Genomic DNA, 22,735 nt, shown 5'->3' with positions numbered 1-22,735 from the left:
ACTGGTTTTGAGGTTGTTCTGCTGAATCACTCAGCGAAAAAGTAAATAAATAAATGGAGGAAGGAAATCTTGCTAAAAGGGAACTCTGTTGCCTCCCAAAAAGCAAACCATCTGTCATTATTACAAAAGGAATCTGCAGGATCTAGTCTCTTCAGAGCCTGTATTTCATCCTAAAGGTTCTGAGGCATGCCCATCAAGAAAAGAGCCCACCTAGACCCTCTATGAAGGTGCTTGAAATTGGGCTGCCAACCCTCAAGGACAGGCTATGTCCTTGGGCCTCTGGGTGGCCCAACCTTGTTCTCCACCCAGGTAGGAGAAGACTAGGAGTGGTCTGCCTCTGGGGCCTGACATCCTGTGTATCTGCTCAGTGACCTTTGCACAGGTCACTCACTCCTTCTTGTGACTTGTGGAAATGGGTTCCACTGAACACCTTTTGCCTCTTACTCATGTCCTGTTTCTTCCCTGGGCTCCTTCCCTTCATAAAAAATAAACTAATTAGTCCAAACCCTCATCCTCCCAATATGGAAACTGAGGCCAAGAGAGCAGCAGTGATTCGTCCTGTGTCACAGGGCACCTTTGTGACAGAGTTAAGACTAGAACTGAAGACTTGATGCCCTTCCACAGCATTTGACCATCAGATAAGTTGGTCAACCCAACTTCCCTACCTTCCAACCTTCAGAGACTGGGAAGGACCACCATCCTCTGGATCAGAGAGCTGACTTGGACACTAGGTTTCCTGTGAGTTCCCTCTGCAAGAGCAAAAGGGCAGGGAAATGGGATGTGAAGGGAAACATAAGGGGCTTCTGTCAATTGTCTCCACTGTGGTGGAAGGAACCCCAGCTCTAAGAAGCTCTGTCTCATGCTCATTCTGTGACTCTGGGCAAGTTACTCACTGCCTCCCTCATTTCTCACATGCTGAGATATTGCTGCCTATTACATACCTTTGTGAAGATGACAGAGCTTAGGGAAAAGTAAAGTTCCTGGCATCATACGTAGGAGGTGTTCAGTAAGTGTTAGTTTCTCTTCTTCCTTGCCAGAACTGGAGGGCTGAAGTGCAGAATGGTGTGAGAACTCTTTCTTGGAATTCATTTAGGCTCTAGTGGACTAAGGTCTCAAGGGGTCTGGAGCACTGGCTGGCAGTGGGCATTTGAGAAGTAGGTGCATGAGGCGTAAGTAGGAACATCTCTCCTCACAGCCAGCTCTGTCTAGACAAAGGGCCTCAGAATTACTGGATCTCAATTTTAAAAGGAACCACCTTTCAAAAAGGTCAAGAAGTCTGGTCAGGAGCTGATTTTAAACACTCTTCTATTAGTTTTTCCATGATACAGAATTTCATTCCAGCCAGATCATAGCAGGACCGTGATTTTAATTACTAAATAACAATTGCTGAGTTCATACCACATGTGCTGGGCTTTCTCATATTTGGTCTCATTTAATCCTTTTGAAAACCCGGTAGAATGGCTGCCATATTACTGTGAGGAAAGAAAGGTTTGGGCAGGCTAAATAATTTTCCTAAAGTCACACAGCTAATAATTTGATTCCACAAATACTTGTTGAACACCAGCTGTTGAAGATTGAATCATGTCCCCCACAAAAGGCATGTTCAGATCCCAGCCCCTGGTCCTGAGGGTGTGAACCCATTTGTAAACAGAACCTTTGAAGTTATTAGTTAAGGTCTGCCAAACTGAACGAGGGTGAATCCTAGTCCAATCTAACTGAAGTTCTGATCAGTAAAGGAAATTGGACGCAGGAAGGAGAAGCCACAAGAGCAGCCAAAAGCTGGAAGTCAAGGATCCTAGAAGAGAAAGGAGAGATGCTGCCAGGCACATTGCCCTGTGACAGAAGAGCCAAGCACCAAGGATCACCAACAGCCAGCCCCAGAATGCCACAGTCTCCAGGGAGAAAGCATTGCTTCAATTGATGCCTTGATTTTGAACCTCTTGCCTCAAAAACCATGAGTCAATAAATTCCCATGTTTAAGCCAACTCATTGCATGGTACTTGCTTTAGCAGCTGGGAAATTAAAACACCACTATGTGCCAGCTAGACCTGGAAATACAATAGTAAGCAAGGAACCTGGATTCCCATTGTGATTCTGGAGCTCTTTCCACCTCCCCTTATTGACTGCCTCTTCCAACTGGACTTCCAAATAAAATACAGTTCTTAAATAACATAGAAAGATATGAAGAGTTTGGAATATAATCTAATGAATAAAGCTTAAAAATGTCATCAGTAGTTCTCCAGCACAGCAGTCACATCTCTTGGGGTGCAGTTTGGAAAAGTGTGGGAACATTTTGGTTGTCATAATGAGCATAGACAACCTGTGAGAAGGGTCAAAAATTTACACAGGAGAGTCCTGCATAACCAAGAGTTGTCGTGTGTCCCTGGACCACTGACTGTCCCACCAGACACTCATATAAGTGAAAATCCACTTATGATTACCTTTACCCAAAACTCAATTCCATGCCAAATTCAAACACAAAGCATATGCTAGAGGAGCTGCACCAAGAGGCAACCACCATGTAGCATAAGGAAAGATTGCATTTTGTTTTATTTGATCTTTACTGAGAATTGTGGATCATTTCAAAGAACCATGTCACCAATGGCAACCCCACTTCTGGCATTTGAGCTGCTAATGAAATGTCTGAATCAACCCACATTTGTAGCTATAACTTCATGGTGATTCTATTTATAGATGCAATCATCAGACTATTTCATTATATTTCCAGTGTAATCTTGAACAAGTATTTATGAATGGAAATACAAGCTATTTTATTTGAGTTTTATTATAAATTCTTTCTATTTCATTTTTTCCTTTATATTACAGTTAGGCAACCTATTAATTTTCTCTATAATTGTCCATGTATAAGTAAGCTACATTAACGATGAATTTCATGTCAACATGGTTCAAGGGGTATTACAAGATATTTACTTTAGAAAAAGAGTATTGGGTGTGAGAAGGTAGCAGGCCACTGCAGTAGGTTCAGGGTCACCATCTGCAGAATGGTGATAAGTTTTTTTCTCATCACTCTTCTAAGGACAGAAAAATGTAAGCTGGGATTATAGGATTTGGACTAGACTTGGAGCGTAAGTTCCTGGCCAAGAAAACTGACGACCTTTAGAGTAGATAACTGAAGGGAAAGAGCCCTGAAGTTGGAGTTTAAAGACCTGAGTTTGAATCTTGCTTCTGCCACTTTCTGATGTTGAAACCAATCAGGATCTCCCGGCCTTTGTTGCTCTATCATAATGGGAGCATTTAGACCAGAACTAGGAGACCTGGTGGTTGTGACATTCCATGGTTCTATGAGCAGTCTTCAGAAGGCTCTCAAGATTCCTTCTGCTTCTGCAACAGCTGATGTCATAGATCCAGAGGCAGAAGGTGAAAAGACTGGAGGCAGTGGTGTGCAGTGAACCTGGGTGTGTCACTGTGTTAGTTTGGAAACTGCCAGAATGTGATATACCAGAACTGGAATGGCTTTTAAAAATGGGAATTTAATAAGTTTACAGTTCCCAGCCTATAAAAATGTCCAAATTAAGGCATACAGGGAAAGATACCTTAATTCAAGGGAGGTCGATGGGAACAGAACACTTCTGAGAGCTGGAAAGTCATGTGGCTGGCATCTGCTGGTCCCTTGCTACTGAGCTTTGCTGCTTTCAGCCTTTGTTCCTGTGGGGGTTCCTCACTTGGCTTCTCTGGCTGGCTTTCATCTCTTAGCTTCCCTTGGTTCTCTGCAGGTTCTGCTTGCTTAACATCTCATTGGAAGGGACATAGCAATGTCTGATGGGCTCCAAGCATCTCCAAATATCCATGTCTCTGCTCTCTCTGTTGACTCTGAAGTTTCTGTCATTTCTGGCTCTCTCCAAAATGTTTCTTCTTTTAAGGGATTCCAGTAAACTAATCAAGACCCATCCAGAATGAGACAAAATAAAGTTTCAGTGGCTGAGAGATTTCAGAGTTGAGAAGTTATCCTGGAGGTTATTCTTATGCATTATATAGATATCCCTTTTTAGTTCATGGTTTATTGGAGTGGCTGGAGGGAAGTACCTTAAACTGTTGAGCTGTGTTTCAGTAGGCTTGATTCTTGAAGACAATTGTGTGAAGATATAAAGTGTACAATATGACTGTGTGATTGTAAAACATTGTGTCTGATGTCCCTTTTACCCAGGGTATGGACAGATGAGTGAAAAATAAGGTTAAAAAAATAGCGGGGATAAGGAGTAAAATAAATTGGGTAGATGGAAATACTAGTGGCCGGTAAAAGGGAGGGGTATGTGATGTATGAGTTTTTTCTTTTTTCTTTATATTTCTTTTTCTGGAGTGATGTAAATATTCTAAAAAATGATCATGGTGATGAATACACAACTATATGATGATATTATGAGCCACTGATTGCATCCCATTGATTGCATACAATATGGATTGTATGTAAATGAAGATTTGTCAATAAAAATATATATTTTAAATAATTAATTAATCAATTTTAAAAAGACCAACCCAGAATGGGTAGAGTCACATCTCCATCTAATCAAAGATCACACTCACATTTGGGTTTGCCACATTTCCATGGAGATAATCTAATAAGAGATTTCTAACCTATGGTATTGACTTGAGATTAAAAGAAATAGCTGCCTACACAAGATTGAATCAGGATTAAAACACTGCTTTTGGGGGGTACATAATACTTTTAAACCAGCACAGTCACCTTGGGCAGGTAATTTTATTTTTCTGAGCCTCCATTTCAACATCTTTAAAATGGGAATTACAACAGTTCCGCTTAATTGAGATGATGAATTTTAACGCAAAGATATTTGCGAAATTTCCCAGCAGGGTGCTGGAACTCAGTAGTTCTCATAAATGGTTAATGCTAGTTTCCTTCCTCTAAACCTCCCTGCTTTCTCCCAAGTCCCCCAGATCAATTCCCAAACTCACCCCCGCACACACACCCCTCTGCCCTGTTCTCTTGTGCCTTTGATCCCAGAGCAGGGCTGGGGAAGGAAGGAAATGGAGTCATGCTGGACTCTGCTTTGTCCTTTACACTGAGAGTGGAGGTTAGAAGTCCCTTCCTACATGGGGAGTTTCCATCTCCCTCTTTGAGCTAGCTGTGGAACCCATGGGAAGAAAAATGACTAAGGTAGGGAGAATTTGTGGAGGTTTCTCTGGCCCTGGCCCAAGGTCCCACTCAGTAGGAACAATAAGAGAAAGTGATTTCTCAGTCTGGAGACTCTAGCCAATGGCTCTGGCCAATGGCAGATGGAGACTCACACCTTTCCTTTCAGTAGGTACCCACAGCTTTCAACCCTGCTGGGCTCCAGAGGGAAGAGGATTGCAAAAATGTACACCAATCGTGGTTTTGTGTCTGCCGTGTAGAGTGAGGTCACTGCAGGGACAAGGATAGCCCATTCTGTCGAGTTTCAGTTGTGCAGGCTCTGTTGTTGCATTTATTGCCTCTAGTTGTTTGGTTGGATCAGGTACCTACTACCAGCCAATGAGAGTATGACCAAACAATCCAACCTACTCTTCTGGATTCAGTGTCCCCATAGCTTCATTCTTTAGCCCTGACAGGTTGTCTTTGTTTCTTTCATCAGGATTTCCATTTCCTTCCATGAGGATGGATGCAACCCATTGGGTCCAGAGCTCAGCAAGAACTAGGGGCCCCTGTAGGTTCCTGAAAGGTGGTTACCCAACCCCTCCTAATTGAAGTTGCATTTTGGTGAGGGGGCAACAAGTGATGGTGCTTGGGTATATGAGGAAGATCAAGGAAGCCAGTTTGGTCAGAATGAAGTAGGGGATGGAGAGAGCGATAGGAGATGAGGTCAGAAGGTAATGGGAAGTCAACTCATGTAGGGCCTTGAAGGCCATTATAAGCAATTGAGCACAAGGTGGGGAGAGAGTTTGCCTTAGACATCTACCTTTCATCTTCTGTAAGATAACCTCATGTCCATATCCCCGTCTCCAAGAGTTCATGATGTCCAGATCATGGAAACAGACAGTAAACCAGTGAATCCGAAGTCCAAGAGTATTGTCTTGAGTCGAAAGAGTCTAAAGCCTATTGCCAAGTTCAGGTCCCCTTAAATATAACTAGCTTGATTTCATTTGCTCAAATAATCCGTTATCTCTCTGACTTCATCCTGATATCTCCAAAATATACCCTGTACCTGTCCACCTCTCATGGATTCCACCACTAACATTCTAATCCAAACCACCATCTGGCCTAGAAGCCTGCACCTATGGGCCAGACCCTGCTGACTGGCCCACTGCTGTGTTCCCAGGGGCCGGATCAGTGCCTACACAGCAAATACTGGGTGTGTGCTTAGTCATTTATTTCATTTATTGTCACCAGAATATATGTAGTGATTGTTATTTGTTACCACTCTATCTCCAGCAGTTAGAATGGTTCCTGGCATATAGTAGATGCTCATTAAATATTTGGTGAATAAATGAACAATAGGGCACAAAGTATCTCCAAGAAAGCACAGTTGACTTTCCTGGTAACAGCACTGAGGGCTTCATGAAAGAGGTGACATCTGAAATAGATTTGCTATATAGCCCATGGGGAGAAAGGGACTAAGAGAGGGAGAGTTTCTGGAAGCCTCTCTGGCTCTCACCCAAGGCCCTTCCCAACATGGAAAATGGAGGAAAGTTGGTTTATCAACCTAGAGACTCTGGCTAATTGCTCTGGCCAATAGCAGATGGAGACTCTCACCTTCCCTTCCAGTAAATGCAGAAAGGGTAAAATGTGTAAAGTCGTCAAAGTTTAAAACGGTATGGTGTGTTCAGAGAACACTTGGGAGCTTTCTTTAATTCTGACGTAGGTCAGCATAAGGGGAAGGGAGAGTCAAGTAGAAGAGCCAAGTCAAGTCCAGGGCCTGTAGAACCCTGTATCTTACAAGAGACAAGAATCTTTATGTCTGCAGCAGCAGAAAAGTAAGGTCATATGGTTTGGGGGAATGTGTTCTAGCTCAGAATTGAGAGAAAACAGAGGCTCTGACCAGCAGACAGCCCTTCCCCACGGGGCTGCCTGTAGGGAGCCATGGCAGCAAGCCCCTCAGGTGTGTACTCCTTAGCAAAACCAGCTCTTGTGCCTTGTTCCAAGTGAGGAGCGTGTGATTGAGGCCAGCTCCTCCAGAGGACTCAAAACTGTCTTCCAGGGGAGCAGTTTGACAGCTAGAGTCAGCTGAGCCTGGGAAGTGCCTTAGGACAAGGGGGAGGTAAAGTTGGCAGGCCCTGGGCCCACTCCCTGCTTCACCCTGAGTTGCGCCCCTGCTGGACATCAGTGGGGTGGACTTATGGGAGTCAGGGCTGCCCACAGACCCACATACCAGTGGAGACTGACAGTGAGTCACCCCACCCACGGAAATGAATGTGAGGTGTCTGGGAATTGGGCAGCCAGGGGGACACGGAGGGCTGGAGTAGGATGGAGGGATCTCCCAGCCCAGAGAGGAGGGGGCAACTGGGAAGGCCTTCTAGGGGAAGTGAGGCGTGAAAAGGGTCCTAAAGAGCAAGAGTCAGCTGGTCTGAAAGAAAGGCTTCCAGGCTGAGGAAGCAGCTCCTGCAAAGCTGAGAGGTTGGAACAACACTATAGCCTGAGGACTTCAAGAGGTGGAGATAGTACAGAGTTTAAGAGAACTGTTTTGTTTTGTTTTTTTTTTCTGGTATGGGCAGGCTCCAGAACTCAAACCCAGATCTCCAGCATGGCAGGCAAGATTTCTGTCACTGAGCCACTATTGAACCACCCAAGAAAACTGCTTTTAAAGTCAGATAGACCTGAGTTCAAATTTCCACTCTGTAGCGTAGGGTCCATCTCCCTCTCTAAGCCAGTTTCCCCACCTGTAAAATGGGGATAATAATTCCTCACTAGGATGTAAGCTCCATGAGCGCAGACACCCTGGTACTCTTTTCTTTTCTGTAAACCCAGGGCCTTGAACAATGCCTGGTACAGGAGAAGCCCTTCATGTGCTTGTTGAATGAATAAATGATTGGTTGAATAGCACAGTGCTTGTGAAGTGGCTGTCACAAAGTAGATGCTCAAGAAAAAAGATGTTGAAAGCATGGGATTCATAGAGAATGCTGTAAACAAGAGAACCTGACTGCCAGAAATTGGCACTCTATTCTGTGAGGGATGGGGAGCCATAGAGGGTCTCAGGAGGAAGCCTAGTGGCCACTGCATGTAAGCCCCTGCTATTGGGGAATCTGACTGTGCCTGGTAAAGCCAACCCTTCCCACACACTGCAAGTGGAGGGAAATTCTCCACTTGCAGAAGAGATAGGGTGATCAGTGTCTTCCAGAAGCATCTGCAGCCCCTGTGGAGAAAGCCTGAGTCAGGAATTGAGGATTTCTGGAGGAGTTTGTCCCAATCGCTGAGAAGCAGCACCTACTGATCTGACCTTGGAGACATATTGGCATCTGCAGGCCCCCAGGACTCATGACCTTTGACCCCTCCATGCATCCTAACCTCTTGACCCTGCCAGTCTCTAGTATTGGTTTACTGAGAGAAGAGGAGTTCTCAGGCTGAGGTTGAGAGGCGCAGTGCCACTGACCAAACTTCCATCACGTGGTCTTACTCAGGGACCCCAAGGCTCCTTTGAACTCAGCAGGCAGCTCTCAGGCTGGACTCAGCCCCAGGAGGAGGTCCCTGTCGTTAACAGCAAGCCCTGGCGCTTCTCTTGGGTTAAGCAGACCTGGTGGCGGGGGTGGGGGGTGGGGAGGTCCTTTCCCAAGAGCACTCAGCTTCCTTCTGGATGGGCACTGGGGCATCTGCTCACCCTCCCTGTATTTCTCTGCTTCTCACATCCCTCCTCCCCGAGAAGTCGGCTGGTATGTTCCCCAGGGTAAACCTGGCATTTATGCAACTTACTGCACATCGGCCTTGTCCTATGGCCCATGTCTGTTTCAGAGCCTCTTCTGGACACAGAAGGGGTGATCCACAAAGAAATCACGTCCCCCAGAGGGAGGATAAATTATTGGGCAAGAGCATGGTTGCTTCCTAGCAAAATAGGAATAACAGTACATACCTCTTCTTAAATGAGATGATGCTTGGGAAGGGAATAGCAGAGGCGTAGCACAAGTGCTCAGTAAAAACAAAGGTGGTTCCTGGCAACGTGGAACAGAAATCCTGGAATGAGCTGAGACTCAGCATTAAGGGATTGAGAAAACCCCTAGAATGAGCTGAGACTCAGCATCAAGGGAATTGAGAAAACCTTCTCAACCAAAAGGGGGAAGAGTGAAATGAGACAAAATAAAGTGTCAGTGGCTGAGAGATTCCAAACAGAGTCGAGAGGCTATCCCGAGGTTATTCTTATGCTTTAAATAGAGATCACCTTGTTAGTCAAGATGTATTGGAGAAGCTGAAGGGAACTGCATGAAAATGTGGAGCTGTGTTCCAGTAGCCATGTTTCTTGAAGATGATTGTATAATGATATAGCTTTCACAATGTGACTGTGTGATTGTGAAAACCTTGTGTCTGATGCTCCTTTTATCTACCTTATCGGCAGACAAGTAAAACACATGGAAATAAGATGAATAACAGGGGAAACAAATGTTAAAATAAATTTAGATTGAAATGCTGGTGATCGGTGAGGGGAAAGGGTGGGGGTAATGGTATGTATGAATTTTTTTCTGTTTTCGTTTTATTTCGTTTTCTGAATAGATGCAAATGTTCCAAGAAATGATCATGATGATGAATATGCAACTATGTGATGATATTGTGAATTACTGATTATATATGTAGAACGGAATGATCAAAAGTTAAGAATGTTTGCGTTTGTTTGGTGTTTTTTTAAAAATTTAAAAATTAATAAAAAAAGAAAAAAAAACCAAAGGTGGTGGTAACAATAGTTTTTGTAATTTGATTAGATTGGGGGAGAGACACTAGAGAAAGGAAAAAGAATAAAAAAGAATACACAGAAACCTAAGGAACTGCAGAGCAAAGCAGTTCAGACCTGTATCCTTGCAATGAGGAGACGAGAGGTAGGCTGGAGCCAGAGACAGGCACGCTCGATCAGGGGTGGCTGCCTGGAGGCAGTGAGCTCCGAAAAGAGCAAGGTTGTGGTCTCAAGGAAGAGAACTGCTTAGTGAGGAAGAGGGAGAGGAGTACTGAGTCAGTTCCCAGGAAACAGCAGTCCCAGGGTGGCTGTGGATCTGGACCTGAGATGTACTTAGCACAGACCTGTCACTTAGCACCAATTGGTGCTTAATAAAGGCTAATGCTGTTGGTGATTCACAGTGAGTATTCATGAATCCAATGCCAAGGGGACTTACATTCACAGACTCATTCAACAAGGATTTATTGGACACCTACCAAATTCAAGGACTCTTCTAGAAGATAGGGATACGGCCAGGAGCAAATCCTGTCCTCTAGGAGCTTCCCATGAATGGGGGGAAAGACAGACAATAAACAACCAATCTAGGGACTACGGAATATACCTTGTTTCTCCTTAGGGAAAGATTTATTGGTGCTTTTCAGAAATTGGAACATATTTTAAAAATATGCCTGCGTGACACATTGTAAGCACCTGAAAAGTATTTCCTGTTATTTTAGTCCAGGCCATACCAGTCTGGGTGCAAAAGACGACTAGGCCATAATAGAGTGGGACTTCCCTGGCTCTGCTTCCACCATAGAAGCATTTTAGCCCCTGCTCCCCTCTCACAGAAGGCTTTGGAAGGGTTTGTCCATGGGTTCCCAGAACTTGTCCTCCTGGCAGACAGGTGGCATTAGTCTTCCTATTCTGACCCATCAATCCTGGCTCACCATGGTGATGTCCCAATGCTGTCAACACCTGCTGTTGAGGTCATCACCGGAACCTGCCCACAGCCCAATTCTTTTGGGCACCCACACAGGCCCTTGTGGCTACTGATAATGACGGGAAGCCAAGGAGGCAGTCCTTGCCTAGGAGTGCTGTCCCCATCTGTAGTAGTTAGATTCAGGTGCCAATCTGGCCAGGGATGGACTTAAATCATCAGCATGTGAAATTCATCTATGGCTGATTACATCTGAGGTTGGCTAAGGGGAGTGCCTTCCACAAAGAGTGATGTTTAATTTAACTAGCTGGAAGCTTAAAAGAGAGAGGGCAGGAGAGAGCTCAGTACAGCTCAGAACAGCTCAGCACAGCCCAGCGCAATGCAGCTCAGAGCTCAGAGCCAGCTTTCTAAGAAGCAAGCTCATGCACAGACATTTGGAGATACAGAAAGGACATGCCCCGGGGAAAGCTATTTGAACCCAGAAGCCTAGAGAGAAGTCCAGCAGACAACACTGTGTGCCTTCCCAAATTAGTAAATTTATAACTAAATAAATCCCCTTTATAAAACCCATTCCATTTCTGGTGTATTGCATTCCAGCAGCCTTAGAAAACTAAAACACCATCCTTTCCATGACGGCCAGCTCCTGGGCTCCCCAAGTCCCAGGGAAACATTGGAGCAGCATATCTTGCTGTACTCCCTTTTTTTTTTTAACATGGGAAAGCACCAGGGAACCTGGGTCTCTGGCATGGCAGGCGAGAACTCTGCCACCAAGCCACCATGGCCCTTCCCTCCGTTTTTAAAAATCACACTGGCCTCACCATGGAACTCAGTTGGTCCATTTCTCACTGAACCATTTTGGACACCTGGCTCCCAGGATGCTGCACTTGCCTACTTTTCTCCTTGTCTCGCTGGCTGTCCCTTCCCAGTCTCCTCTGCTCATTGCTGGCCATGTCTTCACTGCTTTGTACTGGACTGTGTCCTCTTCTTTTTCTTTACCTCTACGCATGCCTTTCCTCCTTTGTTGATCTTATCCACTGCTGTGGTTTGAAAATCAATCTGTAAGCTGATGACGCCGAAGTTGTATCTCACACCAAAACTCAAGACTCACATATCCAGTACTGACATGTAGTCTCCCTTCTTGGATGTGTAATCTTGCAAGCTTACATGCCCAAAACTGAACTCTGGATCTTCCCCCAAATTTGTGTCTCCCTGGGCCTTCCCCATGTTAGTTAATTTAGGCAACTATATCTTAGACTCCAAACCTTGGAGTCTTCTTTGATTACTCCTTCTCTCACCATCCACCTCTTCAATTCAATCCATCAGCAAATCCTACAATTCTGACTTTCAAAATCTCTTCAGAATCTGACAGTCTCTCCCATGTATTATTGCAGTAGCCTTCTAACAGGTCTTCCTGCCTCTGCCCCTGCCCACTTTCAGAATAACCTCAGCAGAGTAGAATGGTACTGAAAAATATGTCAAACTATGCCATCCCACTGCTCCAAACCATTCAGTGGCTCCTATCTCACTCAAAGTCAGAGTCCTTCCCAGGGTCTACAAGGTCTACAAGATCGACACTGCCCCCATTGTTATTTCTCTGACCTCATCTGATGTGATAGGGGTTTAGGGGAATAGGAGTCCAGGAACTGGCTATAGTTGAAAGAAAACAAGCATGCTTTCATCTTAGAACCATTGCCCTTGCTTTCCCTACCTGGAATTATCTCCCAGATATCCACATGGCTCTGTCCCTCGCCTAGTTGAGATTTTTGCTCAGTGTTACTTTCTCATGGAAGCTTTCTCTAGCTGCACTATTTGAACTTGAACTCATCCAACCCCTGGCATTCTCGACCCCCTTTCCCACTTTATTTTTCTCAATCGCACTTGACCCCTCTAAAATAGAGTAGCTTATCTGTGTGTCTTTTGTCTGCCTCCCACCTCTTCTGCCTTATTCACTACTATATCCCCAGCACCTCAAAGAAGGTCTGGCTCATAGGAGGTGTTCAAATACGAATTTGTAAAAGATACCATTCAGGATATTAACCCCTACTCCTCTCCAAACCTGGGCCATTATATTGAGCTCTGCTAAAAGAGTTGATTCTTGCTGTACTTAGGGATGTTTCCAGACTCTCATACAAATAGAACCCTTTTGAGCCCTGATTAGTTGCCCCCCAGATGTACTTGGCATCCAGAGTTTAAGCAAGGCTTAGCTCTTCCCTCTACCCACAATGTGAAGCCTGCAAAAATAATGCTTTTGTTTGCCAGAGAGTAACTGGATTGGGAGTTAGGCCTACTGTACTGTAAAGCTAAGATCTTCGGATCAATCCAGCAGCACTACAGTGCAAGAGAGCTGAGGAGGGACAGCTCTTTGATGAGGGAATGGCGTAGGCTGAGGATGACCCAGAGGTTTCAGTGAACCACAGTGCAGGGAATCCAGGAAAGGAAACCCAAGAGCATCATCTTGGTTGGTCAGTCACAAAGCCCAAGCTGAACAGTGCTAGGGGATGAATGAATGAATGGAAACTCCTGTTCTTCACTATAAGGAAAAGAAGTGGGATCAATTCTATTGGTGTTGTTAGATACTCCACATTAAATTCTGACTACACCTTCATTAGCTCTTATTTTTACAACCACCCTATAAGTTGGCATCAGCTTTGATTCATTAATTAGAACATTGAGGCTCAGAGAGGTGGTTGTCTGTCCAATATTATGAAGCTTATGGAGGGGCAGAACCAGTATTTGAAACCAGATCTGTCTAACCCCAAGTCCCATGCTATTTCTCCAGGGCCATCCTCGCTTGAATGAGGAATTATTGAGCCACAGTGTTAGATGTCTTAAGTGGGCTATTCTGTTTAATTCTCATATTATGAGATCCATATTATTTCCTTTTTACAAATGGGGAAACAAAAGTTCAATGAGGTTACCTACTTGCCCAAAGCCACCCACCTGTTAAGCTCCATAAGTGTATTGGAATCCAGCTTAATTTGACCCCAAAGCAAGCTCTTCCCACTCTCCCACAATACCAGTATGCAAGTTCTCCCCCGGCTGGCCAACTCCTGGTGACAGACACAGGCTATTGAGGAAAGATCGCTTTCCCTTTGGACCTGTTAGCTTTGTGCTTTCCCGGCTCTGCAAGCTATGGTTCATGAACCCTCACCCTGGCCAGGCCAAGGGAAGAATCAGGAATCCAGCATACAGGATGGACCCAGCTCAGTCTCCACATATGGGTAGCAGCCAAGAATATGCCTCTTCACTGACTGTAGCTCATGGACTCATCCCTGGGCAGTAGAGGCTGCTCATTACATGACTCCTGTTTGGTGCAGAGAAGTAAATCTTTGCACTGTGGTACATACTTAAAAGCTCAGATTCTAGATTCTGAGTGTGTGGGTCTGAATCGAAGGCACTCACTGGCTGCTTTGCCTTCACTTGGTTCCTCATTCCTTCTGAGCTTCACTTTCTTTATCTGTAAAATGGGGCTAATAATAGAAACTGTCTCACAGAGTCAGAGCTCAGATTAAATGAGATAATGCTTATGAAGTATTTGGAGCAATGCATGTTTTCAGTGTTCAATAGAGAGCAGCCATAAGTCATATTTTAATAAATTTTTAATATAGATTGAATGAGAAAGATTGAACAATTCATTAAGCCACCAATGAATGAGAGAAACAATCCAGACCTCAGGGGTGCCACTTCTCACCTTTTTGCTGGTTTTGAAGGAAGAACACTGACCTTGGAGTCCAAAAAGTCAACTTCAAGTCCAGCTTTGTGACCTCTGGCAAGTCCCTTCACCTCTCAGTGTTTCTACTCCTCTGACAACAAAAAAAAAAAGTGGTGATATCTGAAGCTGACCTACTTAGCTTCCAGGAGTCTCATGAGGCTCAAACAAAATAGTATATGTGGAAATATTACGTAAACTGTAAAATGCTGTAGAAATGTTAGCTATTGTTTTAAGACGATTCCCTTTTCTTGTCCCCCAACCCGCCCAGGCTCTCCCCAGCCAGAGTGTCTACCTCTCACCCTTTTTGGCTCTCAGCTGCCCTGGAATCTCAGTTGGCTCCCAGAAAGGATTCGGAGCACAGCACATATTGTCCAAACGTTGCTTCCAAAGCCTCTGGCAGCTAAGGTTGGCTCCAGCCCTTCTTTGAAAACGTCTGGCCTCATGTGAAAGAATGTAGACTGGCAGTTCAGTCCCATTCAAGTCCACGAACATCCGTTGAGTGCCTGCTATGTGCCAGGCTTGACACATATGCCATATATGCCAGAATCTGGAATGAACCAGATAGTCTCCGTCCTCAGAAGCTCACAATCTACAGAGGAAACAGTCATTTCATAGTAAAAGACAATAGGAGGCAATATGATAAGGTAGTGTGTGGCCGGAAGCCCAGAGGAAGCCAGAGGACCTGGCCTGGGAGAATCCAAGAAGACTTCCTGGAGGAGGGAATAGCTGCTAGGACCCTGGCCTTCATCCAGTTATATTCAAATATCAAAGGATTCACCACATGTGTAGGCCATTAGCACCTCTTCTTCCCTATGGGCATAGACTTGTCGGCTCTCCAACCTAGAGGAGGCATAAATATTACTTAATCTAGCTTCCATTTTTTAAGAGAGGCTCTTAAAAGAGCTGAAATGCCTTTCTCAAGGTTACCCAGCTAGATCTACCAGAGATATTGGTTAACTTTTATGTGAAGATCAATCTGTTTCTCCATGGGCATCCATTTCCAGTCGGACCAATTCCCTGGGAAAGGACACCAATGGGTCTTAAAAGTAAATGCCTGCTCCTCAGGCTGCAACAACAAACTTCATCCTTACACCACACTTTACAGTTTACACAGGGTTATTGTCTCCCACTCAGTCCTCATAGAAACTTGATGAAGAAACTATCATTTAACCCATTTTACAGATAGAAAAACTGAGCCTGGACAAAAGTCCTTAATGTAAGATGATTACATTAAGATGTAATCATGAAACTGAGAAAACGATTCTGAAATCAGGGAACCCCAAGTCATCATCAAGGTTTGACTTCTTGCCCTCTCCTCATTTCTCCTTCTTTCTTATTATTTTATAAGATTGCCTTCTAAATGGGTAGATTGAAATACTAATGGTCAATGAGAGGGAGGGTAAGGGGTAAAGGATGCATGAGTTTTTTCTTTTTTCTTTTTATTTCTTTTTCTGAAGTGAAGCAAGTGTTCTAAAATATGATCATGGTGATGAATACACAACTATGTGATAATATTATGAGCCACTGATAGTACACCATGTATGGACTGTATGTGTATGATGATTTGTCAGTAAAAAACATTTTTAAAATTACTTCCTAAGAAGCAGGAATTACTGGTTGGCTCATTGTTGGAGTGTGGTCTCTGGACTGGTTCTATCTTTTCTACATTTTGGACCTGCCTCCTTCCTTTTCAACCTTCTCTTCATAGCTCTGTCTCTCTGTCTCTATCTTTGTCTCTCTCACTCCTTCCATGTCTCTCTTTATCTCTCTATCCCCATCCTTTCTCTGTCCTTCCCCATCCCTTCTCTGCTCCTTCTGCATCTCCTTCTTAACATCCTCTCTTCTTTCTCCTTTGTCTGCCTCTGTCTCTGTCTCTGTCCCCTCATTCTCTCTCCTGTCCTTTCTCTGTGCCTCTCTGTCTCTTTTCATCTCTCCTCACCTCTGACTATGTCTCTGACTATGTATGTCTCTGTCTTTCTTAGTTGTTCTGGCTCTGTTACTCTTTCCCTCCCCCCTTATTTTCCCACATCCCTTCGTTGTTCCTCTCCATCTCTCTGTCTCTCTGAATTTCACCATCTCTCTCTGTTCTGTCTGTCCTTTCTGCGCCTTCCCCTTCCAGGCAACCTTTGCAGGTACTTAGTGATGCCGCATAGCTTTCCTCTGACTAACCCAAGGCTACTGCGCAGCAGCTGTCCCTCTGGGTTCCCGTTTTGGGGCAGTGGGAGGAGGAGACCCAACAAGGAAATCTGTCAAGGCCCCTGCCCAAAGCTGTATATTCCCTTGGCAAGAAAGGAGAAAGTTATTTCCAGAGAACAGACAAATGGGGGGCATTGGTCAGCAACAGACCCCTCCCAGTCCCTCCGCCCCCAAACATCTGGTTTTGGGAAGGGTGGAGTCCCGCCCTCCCAGATGTGTGGCCTGAGGCTGGAGCAGCCTGCAGGAAAGACTGGCAGTGACTTCACAGCCTGTTAAGCAAAGGGAGTGGAGGGTGTGGACAAGGAAACAGGAGTCAATCTTAATAAAAAGCAAAGGTCCAGGCTCTCCATTTGCTTTGAATGCTTTTCATCCCGGCTTGCCAGCCCTCCACATAGGCAGCAGTGTGCCTTTAGGGACAACTGGCTTTCCTTTCTTGGCTCTCAATTCCTTACCTATCAGAGAGGAATGATAACCCTTCTCTGATAGAGCGTTTGCCCCTTTCTCTGTCTGCATACAGCCCTCTGTAGGTCCTTCCTGCAGGGTCTCTGACTGTGTGGGTCATCACCATCGCCATCAGTACTGCTATTGTCATTCTTGCTATTGAGAGCCAGGATCTTAGACCAACTGTTTCCTAAAAGGGTGACTTTTCTATTACAACTTAGCTTGGATGAGGCTCCTGGGATTGCCTGCCTCTCAGACTCAGAAGGTTTCTGGAATCATCTAAATCTGCCACCCATACCCACATTTAGAAGGGGGAAATGAGGCCCCAAAGGAGGAAAGTGGTGTGCTGAAACTTCTTACAAATGTACTCATGGAGTAGTTTTTACCTCTATTAAAATGCAGAGAAGGGCAGTGCAGCAGTGACTCAGTGGCAGAATTCTTGCCTGCCATGCCACAGACCTGGGTTCGATTAAAGGAGCCTGCCCATGCAAACAAACAAACAAAGAAGCAGAGGAAATAGCAGATAGGGCTTTATCCATCTTTAACTCCTGAGGGTAGCAACGGACCAGCTGCAGTGGAGAAAGAGGAGAGGGAGTGAGAACAGAGAGTGGCCTGGGAGGGCACAGGAATGTGTCATCTCATCAATAATTCCTTCACCACGCTGGCAAAATATATCCTGTTTGCTCCACAAAGCTCACTTGTTCAAGGTCACATAGCTGGTGGGAGCATCAGAACTCAAACCCAGGTCTGACTCTAGAGTTGGGCTTTCCCCACAGTACTTATGGCCTCTGGAGGAAAAGAAACGCCGCTAAGAGAAAAGGGGCTCCAAAGAGGAGGCTTGGACCCCGGGAAGAACAACATGCTGCCTCCCCATAGTGTCTCGGGTTGTCCAGTCCCCCAAAGGGAGACAATAGCAGAGACCTACGAGCTCATCTGTAATAACTAGACCCCATGGTGAAGAGCTAGCTCAGAACTCTTGCTCTCTGAGACCTAGGGATACAGATAGGCTACTCAGCTTGGAGTGGGACAATACCTTATTTTTCCTATTCATGTTTTCAAGCCTGTACCATTTTATGAAATTCATGGACCCCTGGCCTATGAGACTTAAATCTTCCAGGAGCAGGTGGACAGCTGCCAGTACTGACAGCTGGCTCAGCCTTCGGCCTCTCTTCCCCTCATGCTCCTTTCTGCACTATTTCCCCCTGGATCTACTGTACCTGATTAGAAGGGAATGCAGATTACTAGCCCACTCAGGGCACCATATGGCTTGGAATTGCCTTCCAAGGCCAGTCAAGGATTTTTTCCTTAAGACTTGTTTTGCTGGTGAAACACTAGAAGTTTGAAATCGAGCCAGGGTATTAGGCATTAATTAAACTATCATGACTTCTAATATAAGCCACCTCACCCACCAGCCATTAGGATTCCATGAGCAATTTCCAGTATTTCCCCAAGCCCCCATACATGAATCAGACATTTACATTCATTAAGTGTGTTACTGAAATTGTTAACATTGAAAATGCTGGTTATCTTATATTGATCAACTGACTGATAATTGTAGAGGTCTTTGAATAATTCAAAGTGATTGAGTTATTGTTGTTCATTATTAATCCATAGACAATTATCTGAGTGACTTTGGGTAAGTTACTTAGTGTCTGCTTCCTTCGAAGCAAATGGAGGTGATCATACTTCTCTGGGCCATTGGGAAGATTAAATGAGTTGATATTTATAAACTGCTAAGAACAGTTCCTGGCCCCTGAGAAACATTCATCATTGTTAAGTATGGTTATTAATGTCACAATTCAACCAAATATTTTAAAGCACAGTTTAGGTTGTGGGGAGAGCTCATAATAAAGCAGACCCCTCATTTTACAGATGAGAAAGTAGGCCCAAGGAGGTGAAATGGGAAAGCAGACTGGTAAAATGGAAAAAGCATGGAGTCAGGAAGAGCTGAGGTCAAATCCCAGCTCATCTGCGTGTTGGCTGGGTGGACCTGGGAAAGTTGTTCTTCTCTGATCCTCTGTTTCCTCAACTATAAAGTGAGATGGCAATCGCTGTGTCTGGTAGGCATTAAAAAAACTGTCTCCATGGTGACAATTATCATGTCATTTCTCAACCTCTCTCCCTTTGCCCCAACTTCCAAGCTTTTAGTTACAGAAGTTGGGTCATCTGCCCTCTGTCCTCTGCTTTTCCTGAGGTTTCCACAAGAGCCCAAATCAAGGCCATGGAACCATTCTAAGCTGCGTGCTCGAGTGCCTGGTGCTTTAACTTCTGGTCTGGTAAAATGTCAAATTTTCAACTAGAATTGTAAATACCTGGGCTTAAAAAAAAAAGCTAAAATTTCACGTTCCCTTTATCTCAGTTATAGGTAGGGGGTTAGAATCCTTTGGCTTGGGATACTTTAATCTGATAAGTAACAGACCCTTGGGAAGATGCTACTTAAAGAGATCCTACGTGAAATCCACCTACATAGTGAAAGCTTTCTCCTGCTAATTTATCTGTTGGCAAATAAAGGTTTTTATTATTGCTTAGAGTTCTTTCCAATCGTACACAAGACTTCCCCATGAGAGGACAGTATATACCCATATGGTACAATGTTTAACGGCTGGACTCTGGAGTCTGAATGCTTAGGTTTGCCACCAGTGCTGACATTTGTGGGCAAGTTTTATGTTCCTTCATCTGTAAAATAAGCAATAATAATAAATCACTGCATATGGTAGGCGAGGACTGAAGGAGAAAATCTATGTAACATGCTAAGAACATTTCCTGTGTCAGTAAGTACTGGGCTGTTTTTGTCACCTCTGGACAGCTCCTTTCCTTCCCCAAGGCTGTGGTGAAGAAGACATTTGGAAGCTAGAAGACATTTGGACCCTAGGTTTGATGGCCAGGGTAGAAAACTAGTGTGTCCCCCTTGTTCAGCCACCTGGAAATACAACTAGCCAAAGCCCAAATGGGAAGATTTATCTACAGTGCCCATCCTCCTGGGCCCCAAACCTCCTCCACCCAGCCCCTTTGCCTGCTGCCACCATGGGCCTGTGATCTGTCTTCTTAGAGAAGGCCGAGGTTGGAATGGACCTGGAAGTTCGTCTCATCTGATCACTCTTTGGATATTGGGATCTGTTCACTAAGATCCCTTTCAAAACTGTCATCTCATTTGTCCTTGAATGCCTCCAATAACAGATTGCTCATTCCATTTTGGGTACCCCATCTCACCACTGGGTGGCTCTAATTGGGAAGATCATTCTTCCTGAACTGAGCTCAAATCTGAGTCACCACCAAAGCAAATCCAATCAGATAATTTTCCTCATTGGCCCACCAGTTAGGTCTAAATTCCTATGACCCTCTCACATCCAACACCCCTCACAATTTTCATCTTCAGCTGCACCTCTGCCCCATAAACCTTATATTCCAGCCATACTCCAAGTCTCATCTATTTTCAAATGTCCCAAACAATTTTACTTTGCAAATGTTATGCTCCCTTGCTTCTCATTTCTGATTCACAGTCTCCTGCATGTTCTCTAAGACTGCTCAAAACCCACCTTACACAGGAAACTTACGAGCTCCCCGAAGGTTTTGGTGTTCCATTCACCAAATTTCTCCAGGACCTCTTCTTTTGTGCTGTAACCATTTGTTTATGTTTCTGTCTTTCCACTAAAATGGCAGCTTCTAATTCACTTTCACCTTTATGTCCCCCAGGCCTAGACTGAGCACAGAATAGCTGTCTAGAAAGTACGACCTCGTGAGCACATGAGGACTTAATTGGCTGGTAATTCTATCCATTGGTGCAAGTTCTATCCCTGGACTAACCCTCTTCCCCTCTTCCCCACAACTGCTTTTCAAATACTTGAATATAGCTCTCATGCTCCCTGGAAGTCTTTCCTTCTCCAAGTTAAACATCCCCAGTTTTGCTAGCCTTTCCTTATATGACATGGTTTCAAGTCCTCTAGCCCTATCACTCTCCTCTGGACAAATTCCAGGTCTTTAGTGTTCTTCTCAAGCAGTGTCTTCCAAAGCTGAACCCTAGGTCCCCATGGTGGTCTGGCATGGGTAGGAGGTAGCAGGACTGTTCCCTATTTATTCTGGGCATGAAGAGGCTCATAGAAAGAGGAAAGCACTGGCATTAGAACCAGCTGAACACAGATTCAACCCCTGACTCTGACATCCATTAGCCATGTAACAAGAGGCAATACTCAAAATATTTAACAACCGGCATGACCAATCAACTATAGTTGTGGGCCAGGGTCAAGAAGCCCCTGCTAAACCTGGTGTTATCATTCTTATTGTTGGATCATAAGATTGGGCTAGGGAGGGGGTAGGGCAATAGCTAGATAGCAAACAATACTGATATACCTCAATGTTTTAACATCTGGTACAAACATACCTCTGTATGATTAGGTCAGTCCTGGATCTGACCCAATATGAGTTACTTCAGTGCTCTCAGCCTGTTTCCTCATCTGTGAACTGCAGTTGAAAGTAATGTTGAGGTCTTTGAAGGGACACAGTGTGTAATATCCCTCTTCCCTGCCAAAACTCGGAACTAATTAAGAAGTAAGTGAATAAAATGAGCAGATAGGAGCCAAAATATCACCTTTGGTACCTGGCAATGATTAGGTGGGAGGATTTGGCTCATATCTATAGGGGGATGGGCCTCCCAACTGAAGCCAGGATTAGGCAATGTCCTTGAGAGATCATGAGCCACATTAGACCACCGATCAGCTTCCCTCCCAATGCGGACCCCTCCTAAGTCTCCAGCCCCCCACTTCTGCATGCACCTTATGTTCCAGCCACCTGAGCTTTTAGGCAAATGTTAAACATGCCAAGCCTTCTGATAACCCTAAGCCTTTACCTGTTGTCCTTTCTTCCTGGAAGGCTCGCTTTTCCTTTCTCTCACTAGGCAGCAAACTGCTACCCATTTATTAAAATCTGGCTCACGTCACGTATTCTGGAAAGCCTTACCCCACCAGTGAATTTATACTTAATTGGGGGCCCTGAATGTCATGGCCTAATTTGGGGGGAATTTGGACTCAGTCAGAAGAATCTGATGGGATTCACTTTTATAGAAAATCAGTTATTAGGAAGAACTGTCTTCATATTCAAAGTCATCCAGCAAGAGCTGCAAATTGGCACCCTGGATTTACCAGCAGTGGGAGCAAGGGAGGATGCTACTTATGAGGTGCCTTTCTTTCTCATGTAGTATATTTAAGACCCTTTCAAATTCTAGATCCCATTTGAGCCCTGCGTTTCTTGCTCCTTTATGAAATGAGTGTGGGTTCTATATAGTAAAAGTGTACGTATTCTTGGGAACAGGTATTTTTCTGGCCTGTGGCTTTATTTTTATTCTCTGTTAATGGAATTGTTTAAACCCAATAATCCTGCCTCATAGGGAAGCTTTCTCCCTCGTATGTCATTAGCAAATCCAGACACTACTTGAGGCCACATAATGGGGTATGACTCTTAAGTTTATAAATAAATTGCTGAAATTTAAGGAGCTAAATGATATAGAGTGCTTATCACAGTGCCTGGTACAGAGTACACATTAAATAGGTGGTAATAGTTATGGTTATTATTATGTATTAGTTAGGATAATTAATGTTTAGCTGTTAAAACAAACAAACCCTTGAAACCTCAGTATCTAACCACAATAAAGGTCAA

The 22,735-nt window shown here is 44.5% G+C and overlaps 1 protein-coding gene and 1 long non-coding RNA gene across 2 annotated transcripts in view; one reads left to right on the top strand and one right to left on the bottom strand.

Moving 5' to 3' along the window:
• SYN3 (synapsin III) overlaps window positions 1-22,735 on the top strand; it is a 437,285-nt gene that overhangs the window by 207,518 nt on the left and 207,032 nt on the right. The window lies entirely within an intron of this gene.
• On the bottom strand, window positions 672-3,246 carry LOC143690894 (uncharacterized). Its single transcript, XR_013179253.1, has 3 exons — window positions 3,168-3,246; window positions 942-1,047; window positions 672-749 (listed from the first exon to the last, which is right to left on the bottom strand). It is a non-coding gene; the product is annotated as an uncharacterized LOC143690894 (long non-coding RNA).

This window comes from Tamandua tetradactyla, chromosome 7, assembly GCF_023851605.1.
Source record: "Tamandua tetradactyla isolate mTamTet1 chromosome 7, mTamTet1.pri, whole genome shotgun sequence".
In the NCBI taxonomy this organism is placed as follows: Eukaryota; Metazoa; Chordata; class Mammalia; order Pilosa; family Myrmecophagidae; genus Tamandua; species Tamandua tetradactyla.
Note: the sequence above shows the minus strand (reverse complement) of the source record. Positions and strands in the feature narration are given on the sequence as shown.